The sequence below is a fragment of the Nomascus leucogenys genome, chromosome 12 (assembly GCF_006542625.1).
Source record: "Nomascus leucogenys isolate Asia chromosome 12, Asia_NLE_v1, whole genome shotgun sequence".
Classification (NCBI taxonomy): domain Eukaryota; kingdom Metazoa; phylum Chordata; class Mammalia; order Primates; family Hylobatidae; genus Nomascus; species Nomascus leucogenys.
Window position 1 is genome coordinate 22,992,313 of NC_044392.1, and position 14,430 is coordinate 23,006,742.

At 39.1% G+C, this 14,430-nt stretch overlaps 1 protein-coding gene and 1 pseudogene across 1 annotated transcript in view; one reads left to right on the top strand and one right to left on the bottom strand.

The window, feature by feature from the left end:
* Positions 1-14,430, bottom strand: part of RALGPS2 (Ral GEF with PH domain and SH3 binding motif 2) — a 203,225-nt gene that overhangs the window by 175,884 nt on the left and 12,911 nt on the right. The window lies entirely within an intron of this gene.
* Positions 5,222-6,535, top strand: LOC105740640 (annotated as a pseudogene).

Below are 14,430 nucleotides of genomic sequence, written 5' to 3' on the forward strand. Positions count from 1 at the left end.
AAAGGAAACAGTATGTACAAAGGAACAGTGAAATCCTTTCTCATATTCAGTGGACTGCCAGTAGTTCAAGCACGGTACAGAGGGCAAATGTAAACAGAGGTGGGAAGCATCAGGAACTGAGTCTGAAGAAATAAAGGGCAATGTCTGTCACAATAATAGAAAAGCCTGGACTGTACACAATGAAAAGGCAGAGTCCATGTTAATGAACTATTAAATTATATCTTATAAATTCCATTCAGAAGGATATATACGGAAACAGAAAAAGAGAGAGAGAAAGACCATACTGAATTCAGAAGTCTCAACAAATGGATACCTAAGCAATGACTTTAACTACAATAGACCCTTGGTATCAGTTTATGAAGTATTTTTTCCAATACAACTTGAAAGATTTCCAAATTGGAGAGTATTACTATGGTATATAAAACATTAAAGTATAATTATTTTTTAACTCCTTCAGACCTTTAATGATTCTAAGATTGAAATAATTTATACTTATTCACATTACTATATAAACTGTAAAGGTGACTCATACGCACCATGAATTTAAGCCATCACGAAATGTTACATTTTACTCTTTAATTTACTCTAAATTCCTTCTACGGCTATTGCTTTTTGCTTCTCTTTGATCACCAGCAGTAGGAGTAGCTGCAGAAAGATAGTGCTGGCAACAAAAGTTACTATGGCCAGGCAACATGGCTCACAACTGTACGTCAGCACTTTGGGAGAGGGAAGTGGGAGGGCCACTTGAGCCCAGGAGTTCGAGACCAGCCTAGGCAACAAAGTGAGATCCTCATCTCTACAAAAAAAAAAAAATTACAAATTAGCTGGGCATGGTGGTTCATGCCTATAGTCCCATAGTCCCAGCTACTTGGAAGGCTGGGATGAGAGAATTGTTTCAGCTTGGGAGGTCAAGGCTGCAGTGGGCCAAGACTGTGCCACTGCACACCAGCCTGGGCAACAGAGTGACACCCTGTCTCAGAAAAAAAAAAAAAAAATTACTACACAAATAGTAGAGATTAGCAAATCAAATTGAGATTTACCTACTAGGTAGTAGACTAGGACCAATCTGGGCTCAGTAAATTACAAATTGTCATATGCCATGCATCCTCCTTGTCATTCATGGGATGGAATAGTGAGAACCCACAATTATAAGTGTTAATTTGTGAAAGCCAGGAATCTAATCTATCAGCAACTGTCTAGGAAAAAAACGTTTTTTGCTCTAATAGTAAAGATCCCTCTGGTCTTTTAAAAGTAACAATATCTATAACAACATAAATATTTGCATAGTGACTTGTAGCTTACCCACATACTTTAATTTCACCAGGATTTCAAGAAATGTTCTAGTAAATTTATGACCTAGTTTTTCATCAGAACATTTTTATTAAGAACTGAGAGTACTAGGTCTCTGAAGATACACTTACTCCTTCCTGCATAAGTTCCGGAGGCCACCCAATGACCAGAAGAAGGGAATTTCCTGTATAAGTATTGAGGTGTTACAGAGATTGAAACACTGTTCTTCATTTATTCTAATACTCCTCTAAGATAAATATTATTTATCAATAATGTAATCAATTTAAGAAATTGATAATCAGTTTAGAAAAGGAGGCTTAAAGAGGTTCAGAAGGTTATGGAATAGTGTTCTCTCTCAAGAAGAGCAAATAAAGCTTTCCAAGAAACCTTCCTTCCATCTTCCCACTTTGAAAAAAGGTGTCCCTATTTGTTTCATTTGCTAGAATTCCTTCATATTTACTTCTGTCTGCCAAGGAAGAGATGTCAGGAACATCTTCACAGAGAATCTGGTATCTGAGATGAGTCTTAACAAGTAGAAAATGGGCATATGGAAGGGAAATTTATGGTAAGGGCAATCCTGGCACGAGGAAATGCTATTTGCAAAGCCACAAGAATGGAAGAAATTGCCACAATGGAGGAATGTTGGTTCTTTGTAGAAAAAAGCACAAGGGTTTGGGGGGGAGGGGTATGGGGTGTGTGTGTCTGTGTGTGTGAACATGGAAGATAAATTACAAAGATAGACTCTAGCCAGCTCATGAAGCACTTACAACAGCATGGAAAGAAATGTACTTTAACGTAAATCAAGATTTCCTAACTAAGAGACATGAATAAAACTTTAGGGCCATACATTGCCCAATTCCCCCAAAGTATGAAAACTGTGTACATGAACACACACAAAAATAAACTCATTCTCCTGGATCCATAGCTATTAGTGATTTTCAAAAGGACTCAGGAATAAAAAGCAGTTAAGAACCACTGTTCTGGGTGACTGGGAGTCCCTGTATAATTATAGACAGAGAAGTGTACCACAATACTTTTATTTTAGAAAGGTAACTTAGGTAACATTTGTGGACATCTGACGAATTTGAGAACCTTAAATGCAGAAGGAGCAATAAGGAGGTTATCCTACTGCAGCCAACAAATTATAAATATGAACATTAAAAAACCTAATTCCAGAGACTTTTCAAAGTAAAAGTGCCTGAATTCATCAACCAGCTGCATGCAGACTGTGAGAGAGAAAAAAGCTAAGGTTGCCTTATTCTACTTCTTAAAGTTCACGTCATTCACTTATTACATACTATCATCAGTAAAAGCCATTAAACACAGCACAGCAGCTGCAAGTGATAGGGTGCCACTTTGTTTTATTTGCAATGAGCCACCACTGGAAAATTAAGCAGAAAATGTCAAATATCCCAGAGGAAACACTGGTGGCCTAGAACAGGGTTTGGCAAACTGGCCCACAAGCTAAATCCAGCCCCATTTTTGTAAATAAAATTTTAACAGAACACAGCCACTCATCCATTTATGTGTTGTCTATGGCTGCTTTCACACTCCAAAGGCAGAACTGAATAGCTGCAACAGAGACCTGCATGGCCTGCATGGCCTGCAAAGCGTAGATTTTAATTTACTTTTTGGGCCTTTAAAGAAGGTTTGCCAACCTCTCGCCTAGAACAAAAATGGATAGATTCTACTTCAGAAAGTACTGTTTTTTTGTTTGTTTGTTTGTTTGAGACAGTCTCACTCTGTCACCAAGGCTGGCGTACAGTGGCGTGATACTGGCTCACTGCAACTTCAACCTCCCAGGCTCAAGAGATCCTCCCACCTCAGCCCTCCAAGTAGCTGGGACTACAGGTGTGAGCCACCATGCCTGGCTAATTTGTGTGTGTGTGTTGTTGGTGTTGTTGTTGTTTTTGTAGAGATGGGGTTTTGCCACACTGCCCAGGCTGGTCTTCAACTCCTGAGCTCGGGCAATCCGCTTGCCTCAGCCTTCCAAAGTGCTGGAATTACAGGCGTGAGCCACCGCATCCAGCCAGAAAGCACTGCTTTAGTGCAACAGATGTGAGTAATATGCAAAGTAAGGCACTCTCTACCTCTGTGCATGGATCAAACCCAGCCATGTAGCCATCAGCCTTCTGGAGCAGCTGTAGATAACTCTGCAATAGCAGCAAGCTACTTCTAAGATCCTCATCAAATTGAATTTACAAAATCCCAAGTATTACTCCGTTTAGAAAAATACTACTCCTCAAAAGCAACATATTAGGGGCCGTTTCAAACCAATCCAAATCATTGTCCTTCCCCTATACTTCCATTCATATCTACCTTCTCTCTCCTCAAGGTTGTCTTTTAAAACGGAAAAAGAAGAAAATACTAAAGATCCAAGTGTTATAGGTAAAACTGCTGAAACACCAGGCTCACTGCAACCTCTGCCTCCTGGGTTCAAGCAATTCTCCTGCCTCAGCCTCCCGAGTAGCTGGGATTATAGGCACCCACCACCACGCCAGCTAATTTTTGTGTTTTTAGTAAAGACAAGGATTCATTATGTTAGCCAGGCTGGTCTCAAACTCTGGACCTCAGGTGATCCATCCACCTTGGCCTCCCAAAGTGCTAGGATTATAGGCGTGAGCCACCACACCCAGCCTGCATTAATCAAAAAAAATTTTTTAAAACAGTTTTATTTGGTCCAAAAACAAAAGCTAAATTTTAGTCTATTAATTACGTGACAGACTAAATGGGTTGTTGGTGGTGTGTACCTGTAAGTGAGAGGACAGCTTGAGCCCAGGAGTTCAAGACTAGCCTAGGCAATACAGCAAGACTCCGTCCATCTCAATGTAAAAAACAAACAAACAAAAACCTTTATTTATATATAGGTCACACACAATAAATTATACATGTTCAAAGTACATATATAGTATACACCTATGAAAAACCAAGATAGGGAACATACTTAGTCACCCCCAAAGTGCCTGCCTTCTTTTTTTTTTTTCTTTTTTTGAGACAGAGTCTCACTCTGTCACCCAGGTTGGAATGCAGTGGCGTGATCTCGGCTCACTGCAACCTCCGCCTCCTGTTCAAGCGATTCTCATGCCTCAGCCTCCTAAGTAGCTGGGATTACAGGTGCCCGCCACCACAGCCAGCTAATTTTTGTATTTTTAGTAGAGATGGGGTTTCACTATGTTGGCCAGACTGGTCTTGAACTCCTGACCTCAGGTGATCCACCTGCCTCAGCCTCCCAAAGTGCTGGGATTATAGGCATGAGCCACCGTGCCCAGCCAGTGTCTGCCTTCTTTTGCTCTGTATAATTATTTTGAGACTCATCCCTATTGTTGTGACTATCAATAAATAGTTCATTCCTTTATATTGCTAAATAGTATAGTTACATCACAATTTGTTTATCCATTTTTTTCCAGTTTGTGACTATCATAAATAAAGCTGCTGTGAACATCAGTACACAAGTCTTTTCAGTAGATACCTAGGAGTGGAACTGCTGGGAGGTGTACATTAACTTTTTTTTTTTTTTTGAGACGGAGTCTCACTCTGTTGCCCAGGCTGGAGTGCAGTGGTGCAATCTTGGCTCACCACAACCTCCACCTCCCAGGTTCAAGGGATTATCCTGCCTCAGCCTCCCGAGTAGCTGGGATTACAGGCATATGTCATGACACCCAGCTAATTTTTGTATTTTTACCAGAGACAGGGTTTCACCATGTTGGCCAGGCTGGTCTCAAACTCCTGACCTCAAGTGATCCACCCGCCTCAGCCTCCCAGAGTGCTGGGATTACAGAAGTGAGACACTGTGCCCAGACTGTATGTTAACATTTTAAGAAACGACCAAACTGTCTCCTAAAGTAGTTGTACTGTTTTACAGTCCTGAAAGCAAAGGATACAGTTCTAGTCTTTCACATCTTTTCGAACACTTGGTGTGGTCAGTCTTTTAGATAGGTAGTGCTAGTTCACTGATTTTAATTCCCATTTCTTTAGTGACTATTAACATTATAATTAATGTAATATGGGCTCTCCGCGGATCGTGCAGGGCCTGAGCCTCTCCACTGGCACAGGCTCTGCTCGCACCAGCTCGCTCCTGCTGCCATGCCCACCACCATCAAGCAGGAGTTCAAGGAGCTGGATGCTCAGCATCACTGGCAGCTGCTGTACTTGATGATCACCGTTGTGTTAAACTGCAAAATGCTGAGAATGATTATATTAATGCCAGCTTAGTTGACATAGAAGAGGCACAAAGGAGTTACATCTTAACACAGGATCCACTTCCTAACACATGATGCCATTGCTGGCTTATGGTTTGGCAGCAGAAGACCAAAGCAGTTGTCATGCTGAACCGCACTGTGGAGAAAGAATCGGTTAAATGTGCACAGTACTGGCCAACAGATGACCAAGAGATGCTGTTTAAAGAAACAGGATTCAGTGTGAAGCTCTTGTCAGAAGATGTGAAGTCGTATTATACAGTACATCTACCACAATTAGAAAATATCAATAGTGGCGAAATCAGAACAATATCTCACTTTCATTATACTACTTGGCCACATTTTGGAGTCCCTCAATCACCAGTTTCATTTCTCAACTTCTTGTTTAAAGTGAGAGAATCTGGCTCCTTGAACCGTGACCATGGACCTGCGGTGATCCACTGTAGTGCAGGCATTGGACGCTCCAGCACCTTCCCTCTGGTAGACACTTGTCTTGTTTTGATGGAAAAAGGAGATGATATTAACATTAAACAAATGTTACTGAACATGAGAAAATTCCGAATGGGTCTTATCTCAGACCCCAGATCAACTGAGATTCTCATACATGGCTATAATAGAAGGGGCAAAATGTGTAAAGGGAGATTCTAGTATACAGAAACAATGGAAAGAACTTTCTAAGGAAGACTACCTCCTGCTTTTGATCATTCACCAAACAAAATAATGGCTGAAAAATACAATGGGAACAGAATAGGTCTAGAAGAAGACAAACTGACAGGTGACTGATGTACAGGACTTTCCTCTAAAATGCAAGATACAATGGAGGAGAACAATGAGAGTGTTCTATGGAAATGTATCTGAGAGGACAGAAAGGCCACCACAGCTCAGAAGGTGCAGCAGATGAAATACAGGCTAAATGAGAATGAACGAAAAAGAAAAAGGCCAAGATTGACAGACACCTAATATTCATGACTTGAGAATATTCTGCAGCTATAAATTTGGAACCATTGATATGCAAAGCAAGACCTGAAGCCCACTCCAGAAACTAAAGTGAGGCACGCTAACCCTCTAGATTGCCTCACAGTTGTTTGTTTACAAAGTAAACTTGACATCCAGGGGATGAAGAGCATCCACCAGCGTAAGATCTTGCAGAAACTTTAACTGGATGTTAAGGGTTTATAATGCATGTATGAAATGTAGAAAGATGTATAAGAAATAAATTAGGAGAGATTACTTTGTATTGTACTGCCATTCCTACTGTATTTTTATACTTTTTGGCAGCATTAAATATCTTCGTTAAATAAAAAAATATATATATAATATAAGGACTAAACATCTTTTCATATACTTAGCATATCTTCTGTGGTGAGGTAGCTATCAAATATTTTGCAGATTTCAAAAAACTGGTTTGCTGGTGTTTACTTGAGAGTTCACTAGCATATATTCTATATACAAGACCTTAATCACATATTTGATTTGCAAGTATTTTCTGCCATCCTGCAGCTGGTCTTTTCATTCTCTTAAGAATTCTCTCTTCGGCCGGGTGTGGTGGCTCACACCTGTAATCCCAGCACTTTGGGAATCTGAGGTGGGTGGATCACCTGAGGTCAGGAGTTCGAGACCAGCCTGGCCAACACAGTGAAACCCCATCTCTACTAAAAATACAAAAATTAGCCAGGTATGGTGGCACATGCCTGTAGTCCCAACTACTTGAGAGGCTGAGGCAGGAGAATTGCTTGAACCTGGGAGGTGAAAGTTGCAGTGAACCAAGATCACACCACTGCCTCCAGCCTGAGCAACAGAATGAATCTCAAAAAAAAAAAAAAAAGAAGAAGAATTGAATTCTCTTTTGAAGAGCACATTTTCAATTTGATAAAAAATCATTTTATCAATGTGCTATTTTATGGATCATGCTTCTGGTGTTGTAACTAAAAATAATTTTGCCTGACTCAAGATAAAGATTTTGTCCTAATTTTGCCAAAAGTTTGTAATTTTAGGATTGACCATTTAGGTCTTTGATTCATTTTGAGCTCATTTTCCCACACAGTGCAAAATATAGACTGAAGTTCACTTGTTTGCATTTGGATATCCAATTGTGCCAGCATTATTTGTTGAATAGACTATCCTTTTTCTGCTGAACTGCCTTTGCACCTTGTCAAAATTCAGTTGTCCATTTATGTACTGGCTTACTTCTGGACTCTGTTCTATTCCATTATCTATTTTGTCATCCTTATACAAATACAACATTGTTTTGACTACTTTAGATTTATAATAAATTGTGATATCAGATAGCATTAGACCTCCAACTTTGTTCTTCTTTTTACAAAGCTGTTTTGGCTATTCTACGTCCTTTACATTTCCACACGAATTTTAGAATCAGCTTACCAATTTCTATCCCCCCTTGCCCCCGCCAAAAAAGAAGGCCTGCTAGCATTCTGACTGGAATCACATTGACCAATTTAGGGATAATTGTCATCTTAGCAACAATGAGTCTTCTCACCCATAAACAAAGGGTATCTCCCCACCTATCTAAGTCTTCTTTACTTACTTTCTACGATGCTGTGTAGTTAACAGTATTTCATATCTGATACTATTATCAATAGTACTGGTTTTATTACATTTCAATTTCTAACTGCTCACTGCTAAATAAATGCAATTGATATTTATAGACTGACTCTGTAATCCACAACTTTACTAAATTCACTTAGTCCCAGAAATTTTGCAAGTTCCATCAGATTTTCTACAGACAATCATGTCAACTACAAAGAAGATACTTTACTTCCTCCTTTCCAGTCTGGATGCCTTTTCTTTTCTTTCTTTTTTTTTTTTTTTTTTTTTTGAGATGGAGTCTCGCTCTGTTGCCCAGGCTGGAGTACAGTGGTGCGATCTCAGCTCACTGCACCCTCTGCCCTCCCAGTTTCAAGTGATCCTCCTGCCTCAGCCTCCTGAGTAGCTGGGATTACAGGCCCCACCACCATGACGGGCTATTTTTTTTTGTATTTTTAGTAGAGACGGGGTTTCACCATGTTGGCCAGGCTGGTCTGGAGCTCCTGACCTCAAGTGATCCACCCCTGCTCTCCAGCATCCCTAAGTGCTGGCATTACAGGCGTGAGCCACCAGACCCAGCCTATTTCTTTTTCTTGACTGTATTGGCTGCAATGAACCTCCAGTACACTGTGAAACAGAAGTGGTGAGAGTAGCCATCTTTGTTTTGTTGCTGGTCTTAGGGAAAAAGCATTCAATCTTTCACCATTAAATATGATGCTACCTACAGTTTTTTCAGAGACATCCTTCACTGGGCTGAAGAAGTTCCTTTCTAATCCTAGTTTTCTCGAAGTGACTACCCAGAATGAAGGTTAGATCATCAAATGCTTGCCTCCCCTGCCCCCAATTTTCTGAGATGATCATATAGTTTTTCTTTTTTACTTAATGTAGTGAATTACGATTGCTTTCTAAATGTTAAACCAACTTTGCATTCCTGAAATAAACCCCAGTTAATTATGATGTATTTTTTAAATAAACTCTTACATTCAATTTGCTAAAATATGGCTAGAACTTTGGTATGTATGCTCATGTGAGTTATTTCTGTGTAGTCTTCTTGCCTCATAATGTCTGTCTAGTTTGAGTAAGAATGTAATGCTGAGCTCACAAAGTAAGTGAGGAAGTACTTCTTCCTTTACAATTTTCTGGAAGTGTTTGTATAGAACTGGTCTTAATTCTTCCTTAAACGTTTAACAGAATTTACTTGTAAAGTTACCTGGGTCTGAAGTTTATTTTGGGGTTTTTTTTTTTGGTGTGGAAATATTGTAATCACAAATTCAATTTCTTTAACAGATACAGGGTTATTTCAGGTTGTATATTCTTCTTGAGTGAAGTTTGGTAGTATGTTTCTATCAAAAAATTTGTCCAATTCATCTCTGTTTTAAAATGTATAGCATAAAGTTATTCACAGTATTCCTGTTATCCTTTTATATCTGTAGACTCTGTAATGATGTCACTTCTGTCTTTCCTGATCTCAATCAGTACAGTTAGAGCTTTATCAATTTTATTGATGTTGCCACAGAACCAATTTTTTTAACTTAAATTAGTTCCGTGGCAACATCAATAAAATCAATTTTCATTGATTTTTGTCTAATTAGTAGAAAGTTTAAAAACAATTTCCACATTGATCTTTATCATTTCCTTTACTGTAATTGCTTTCGTTTTACATCAAAATCATTTTCATTGATTCTAATGAGTAGAAAGTTAAAAAACAGTAATATCCACACTGATCTTTAGCATGGGGAACCCTTTCCTGTAATTACTTTAGTTTAATCTGCTCTTCCTCTAATGCCTTAAGGTACAAATGGAAGTGAATGATTTGAGATTTTTCTTCTTTTCTTATGCAGGCATTCAGGGCTATAAATTCTTTCTGAGTTCTACTTCAATAGTATCCCACAATTTTTTTTTTTTTTTTTTTTTTTGAGACGGAGTCTCGCTCTGTCGCCCAGGCTGGAGTGCAATGGCGCGATCTCAGCTCACTGCAAGCTCCGCCTCCCGGGTTCACACTATTCTCCTGCCTCAGCCTCCCGAGTAGCTGGGACTACAGGCGCCCGCCACTGCGCCCAGCTAATTTTTTGTATTTTTTTAGTAGAGACGGGGTTTCACCGTGGTCTTGATCTCCTGACCTCGTGATCCGCCCGCCTTGGCCTCCCAAAGTGCTGGGATTACAGGAGTGAGCCACCGCACCCAGCCTCACAAATACTTTTTTCTTTATTTATTCTGTTAAGAGACAGGTCTCACTCTGTCGCCCCATGTTGCCCCAAGCTACAGTGGCATAATAATAGCTCACTGGCCTCAAATTCCTGGGCTCAAGTGATTCTCCTTTCCAACAGCTAGGACTACAGGCATGTGTCACCATGCCTGGCTAATTTTTTAAAAAAAATGTTTGTAAAGACAGGGTTTTGCTATGTTGCCCAAGCTGGCCTTGAACTCCTGGCCGTAAGTGATCCTCCTACTTCAGACTCCCAAAGTGTTGGGATTACAGGCATGGGCCACCACAACCAGCCCCACAAATTCTGGTATGTTGTTTTCATTTTGATTCAGTTCAAAAGACTTTATAATTTCCCTTTTGATCTCTTCCTTGAACCATAAATTATTTAAAATTGTGCTGTTTAGTTTCCAAAGACTAGATTTTCCCCCATTTTGTTAAGAGTTTCAAATTGAATTACACTGTGATCAGAGAACATACTTTGTCGGATCTCAACCCTTTTAAATTATTGAGACTTTTTTGTGGCCCAAAATATAGTCCATCATGAAAAATGTTCTGTAGACATTTGAGTAAACTGAAAATAATCTGTTATTATTGGGTGGAGATTCTGTAAATGTTAATTAAGTAAAATTGGTTGACAGTGTTGTTCAAGTCTACTACATATCCCTACGATTTTCTGTCTGCTTGTTCTATCATTTATTGAGAGAAGAGTAAGTATCCAACTCAAACTGTGGATATGACAATTTCTCCCTTGAATACGATCAGTTTTTGTTTCAGGTATTTTGAAATTCTGTTATTAGGGGCATAAATGTTTAGAACTATTACATCCTCTTGATTAACTGCCCTCTTTATCATTTTGTAATGACATCCTTTATCCCTGGAAATACTCTTTGCTTGGGTCTTGTCCAATATTAATATAGCCACATAATGAGTCACATAAGCCTCATATTGCAAGCATGGTGTATCTTTTTCCATCCTTTACTTTTAGACTATTTGTGTCTTAATATTTAAAGTAGGTTTCTTACAGGCAGGAGATGGTTAACTCTTGTTTTTTTAATCCAATCTCACAGTTTCTGCTGTTTTTTTTTGGACGGAATCTCGCTCTGTTGCCAGGCTGGAGTGCGGTGGCACAATCTCAGCTCACTGCCACCTCTGCCTCCCAGGTTCAAGCAATTCTCCTGCCTCAGCCTCCTGAGTAGCTGGGACTACAGGCGCACGTCACCATGCCCAGCTAATTTTTGTATTTTTGGTAGAGACAGGGTCTCAACATGTTGGCCAGGATGGTCTCGATCTCCTGACCTCATGATCCTCCCGCCTCGGCCTCCCAAAGTGCTGGGATTACAGGCATAAGCCACCATGCCCAGCCCATTTCTGCTTCTTAAATGTGTTTAGGTCTTCTAGATTTTATGTGATTATTGATATGGTTAGGTTTAAGTCTATTATATTTTGCTATTTGCTTTACATTTGTCCCAGTTTTTTCTCTTTTTATGCCTTCTTCTGAATAAGTAAGTATAGTTTCTAATTCCATTTTATCTCCTTTGTTGGCTTCTTAGCTACAACTCATTGTTTCACAGGATTGTGTTAGGATTTATAGTATTTAACTTTAACTTACCATGGTCTTCCTTCAGGTGATATACCACTTCATGTACAGTACAGGAACTTTACCAAGTATAACATCTTGCCCACCTGTTTCTAGACCTGAGGTATACTAGGTCTTTGTCAAAATGGGAGAGAAGCAAGTACTAGAAAAACATAAAATAGTAACAACAAACTGAGACCTCCTCCTTAACTTCATTTAAAAAGAAAGAATTGAAAAGGAATTAGATATTTAACAATTAAAGCTCTGTAACTGGACCACCCGGGTTTGAATTCTATTTCTGCCCCCTATATATTGCATAACCTTGGGCAAGTTGGTTAGCCTCTCTGTGCCTCAGTTTCTACATCTTTACAATGAAAGTAACAGAAACATCCAATGAGTTAATACAGGTAAAATGCTTAGAACACCAAGCATCTATTAAATGCTCAATGTATTATTATTCACACTGTATAAGACAATATTTTCTAACTCCCTATACCTTATCTTGTTTACACAGCCCCCACACAAGGCTACTCTGCTCCAAGTGAATCAGCAAGGAGATTAACTATAGTTAGACTCTTAGTTGCAAAAAAAATCAAATTACCTCAAATATCATTACATATATGATACTATTTATTGAAGATGTTATACGCTTAGCATTGTTCTAAGCTTTCCATGTGTCATTCTCACTTAATCCTCACATCAACCTAGTGAGAAAAAGCATTGTTATGATGCTCATTTTACAGATGAGAAATGAGACAGAACGTTTAAGCAATTTGCCCAAGGTCGCAGGGGCTGGTAAAAAAGCCAGAATTCTAATGTCAAATGTCTGACACCAAAGCCTACAATCTTTCCTGTGGGTGGGGAGGAATGAATGTAGTCCCAAGAAGGGCAGGAGCCACAGAAGTACTAAAGGAAGAACAGTGTCTACAGTGCCAGAAACTAGAATCTTCACTCTCATGTTCCGTACCTCTCTCTCAAACCACATGGTTTCTCTCAGAATTTTGTACTTCTCTCAGCACACATGCCCTACTCTTTTATAGTTACCAAATGGCTTCCTCATCTCCTTTATCATTTCTGTAATTCATACCTTCTGCTTACATCTACTTTCCATTCCCTTAAACTTTAGTTTTACAGGACTCTATACCAACACATCTTTGCAGCTTCAGCTCCCATGGTTCAGTGGTAAATTAACTCCATGTTTTCTATAACTGACTATATAAATTTTCCCAGGTGGTTGACGGATTAGCAGCCCTTATGCCCACTGCTGGACCAATCCACAGTAATACAGTTTTATATGGTTAAAAAAAATAGCTATTGAGGTCTGTTCTTCTGCAATGTACTGTAGAAAAAGCAGATTTCTTCCAAAGGAACTGTGGGCAAGCCAGAATTATAAATGACATATCTAGGATACTGACTCAGATAAGTCACTACTACTCTGGGACTCAAAACTCTTGCCAGGATTTCTAATCTACTTAGTTATAGTAGCTACGTAGTTATAAATACAAATTTTGGTTGTTACTAAGGGGATCATACAATTTACAGCATCACACCAGACATGAAATATAGGTCCAGTGATTTTAAGTCAAAGGTTGCCATACTCCATCAAGAGTACCACAACTGAGGAGGAAAACCCACTATCATCTATTATTTCAAATACTGTTCAGAGTCAGAAGTAGTATCAATGACCCTATTCATCCTTATAGCTATATCTGTTAGGCCATATTGGAATGAAGCAGATGAGGTGGCTAGGTTTGTTGACTTGATTCCTACAGCCAGTTCAGCTGTCCAAACTGTTTAGATAAACAAGTGCAGAACAGATGGCTTCATTAGTACTGCTTGTTCCCTTAAGTCCAAACCTTCAAAGTGGTCATCTTTGAAAACCTTTTGGCAATAAGTTCTATCTGTCACCTTTTGGATCTCTTGAAGAAAGGAAACAGAGTGACACACTAAGTTACTGAATAACAATACGTACTATCATTTCAATTCTAATTTCCCCGCTTCATTTCTAAGGGCTGAATATTTAGTCCCACCTCTCAAATGTACTGTATTTCCCGCCACATCCCAAACAAACCCTTCAATCCAAATCATGCCAATAAAACCTAGTTCTTGTTGCCACATCTTGAGTCATGCTGTTTTCAACAATCAGTATGTTCTCTTTCCACCTAAATGAAACACTCCTGTCCTCACTGAGCCTCTTCTTCTGTGAACTGCTAATGCTCTTCAATCTGACACAAAACATATTGTTTTATGTTATTTACTGTGGTTTCACATATAAGACTGTCTCTCACCAAGAAGACATCAACAACAATACTTTTAGGATAACACTCTCAAGTACTGTGCTTACAAGAAAACATTTAAAAACGCCAGTGGCCAAAACAAGCAAGTCAGAAGCAGAGTTTCTTATCCATAAGATATCCTCAAAATGTTTCTCTTTAAGTAGACTTATTCCTGTCCCTCTAGCTTTAAGAGATAGGATCTAAACTACACAAACATACAAAAATATATCAGCATATCAAAATTGCAAAAAAAAAGAAAAAACTTACTAATCACCCACCTACAAACCCCTAAACTATCCATAAAGATTTCAGCACATACACAAAAGTGTGGCCTAAGAAAAG